Source organism: Penaeus japonicus, unplaced genomic scaffold (assembly GCF_977035675.1).
Source record: "Penaeus japonicus unplaced genomic scaffold, GWHDUDI00000001_assembly GWHDUDI00000016, whole genome shotgun sequence".
In the NCBI taxonomy this organism is placed as follows: Eukaryota; Metazoa; Arthropoda; class Malacostraca; order Decapoda; family Penaeidae; genus Penaeus; species Penaeus japonicus.
The window spans coordinates 34801372-34803871 of NW_028234418.1; positions in this window are offsets into that span (position 1 = coordinate 34801372).

Sequence of the window (2500 nt, forward strand, 5' to 3'; positions counted from 1 at the left end):
GTTTCCTCTCGCTCCTCCTGATTCCACTTAAATCGAATTTCCTGTGGAAGGAGAGGCCTGAGGAAGAGGTGCTTGCTTGGGGAAGAGTGAGGGGTCGGTAGGGGGAAGGGAGATGGGGGGTTGGGATGAAGAGAAAGAAGACAAGGAGGGCGAGGTTGCGTTTTCGGGTCGAGGGAATCTTCGAGACTCACGTATGCTAAAGGGGATGTGGTGATCGTGATTAACAGGCAGAGGCTGTTTTCAATCACTTGAATAATTTGAATGCAGGATTCTTTCGCCGACACTCTTCGCATGCCAGCCCGCGCACATAAACACAATCTCAACCGCTGACACGCACACACATAAATTGTTCACACGCGCTTACACACACACGATTACAAGCACATACATTCATGCTGTGTGGGCGTGTATGACTTCAAGACCTTCGAGAACAACCGGACGTACAGCCAGGCCATAGAGTAGCTCAAACCCGGCGCTCGAAAGGAATCTTCGCCCCAGCCTGGCAGTATATATAAGATAATAATCGCATTGTTCTTGAGTATCCAGTTACATCACAAACTGAGGACAATAGGACAATAAATCTTCCTTGTGAATTGCTACATACATTTGAGTGGACGATGAACGCACACACACACACACACATATATTACTACTACTTAATATTAACACTAGTACTTTTAACGTAAAATCCATAGTGATCACCTATCCTGCAATTGTTATCCCTGCTAATTTTATGACTGTGATCCAATTTGGTCGAAAGAACGAGTAGTCAGGAATAGACACCAAATAGGATGAACAAGGCTGACGGTATTGATTTTTAGCAATATCCCTCCAATGTGTGTGTGTGTGAGATAATGCGTGGGTGCGTGTGTGTGTGTGTGACTATTATCATTATATACATGCGTATACACACACACACACACACACACACACACGCAAACACACACACACACACACAAACACACACACACACACATACACACACCAACGCACAATTACGCTCACAGAAACACCTGCAAACAAACAAACAAACAAACAAACAGCCACACAAACTCAAACTGGTGATCGACAGAAGAAAAGAGACGCAATTTTCCCCTCGAAGACGCTGCCGCCGTCACTGAACCCTTGATACTGTAACGTAGCAATAATGTCACCAAACCAATCTCTGGCAGGCAGGGAGTGAGGGGAGAGGAGAGAAGGGAGAGGAGTGAGGGGAGAGGAGAGAAGGGAGAGGAGTGAGGGGAGAGGAGAGAAGGGAGAGGAGTGAGGGGAGAGGAGAGAAGGGAGAGGAAAGAAGGGAGAGGAGTGAGGGGAGAGGAGAGAAGGGAGATGAGTGAGGGGAGAGGAAATAAGGGAGAGGAGAGAAGGGAGAGGAGTGAGGGGAGAGGAGAGAAGGGAGAGGAGTGAGGGGAGAGGAGAGAGGGGAGAGGTTGGGAACGGAGAGTAAGTAGGAGAGATTGGGAGAGGGGGTGAGGGACAGACATAAGAAAAAGGTGAATGGGGAGAGGAGAAAGATTCGGAGGGAGGGGGAGATGTAGAAAGGGGGAAAAGAGGGAAATGAAGAGAGGAGAAGGAATAAAGGGAATAAAATGAGGGAAATGTGAGGGGAAAGGGGAGATATCGGGGGAGGGGAAATTAAAGAAGGGAGAGGGGGAAAGAGGGAGATTACGTGGGATGGGAGTAGAAAGAGGGGAATGAGGGGAGGGGAGAGATGGAGGAAGGGGTCGTAAAGATTAAATGAGAAGAGAAGAGAGAGATGGAGGGGGGGAGGGAGGAAAAAGAGGGAAGAGGATGGAGATTACAAGGGTTTGGGAGTAGAAAGAGGGGAAAAGGGGAGGATGAAAGAGAGAAACGGAAGAAGAGGAGTAGTAAGAGGAGGAAGAAGGAGGGAGAGGAGAGGCGGAGGGGAAGAAGGAGGGAGAGGAGAGGGGGAGGGGAAGATAGAGACAAAAGTAGAAGGGGGAAAAAAGGAAAGGGTTAAAAGGAGTGAAAGGGGGGATCAAGTGGCTCAACCGGTGAGGGGAATAAGGGGAAGATTGAGAGAAGGGAAAGAATAAAATCAGTGAAAGAGAAGAAAGAGAATGTGTAAAAAAAACGAGATATAGAAGAAGCGATGCAAAGACGAAAAGGGGAGAGAAGACAGGAGAAAGAATGAAGAAAGAGAAGAGAAGGAAAAGAGGAGAGAATATAGAAAAGAGGAAGCAAAGGGAATAGAGAGGAAAATGAAAGAAAAATACAGAAAAGTGAGACAGACGAGAGAGTGGAGAGAGAGGAGAGAGGGGAAGGGTAGAGGACATAGCACTCTTGCTTTCGTGCTGTCGACTCTTAAAGGTTAGTCGTACTGGGTATAGTCCCCTCGTTTCCCCTCTTGTTTGTTATATAAGGAAAAAACGTTTCTTTCTATCTTTACTTTTTTTCTTATTTGTGTTATTTTTCGGTGGATCTGTTTGTCTATTGTTGTTTTTTTCTATCTGTCTATTGATATATTTATTTGTATATT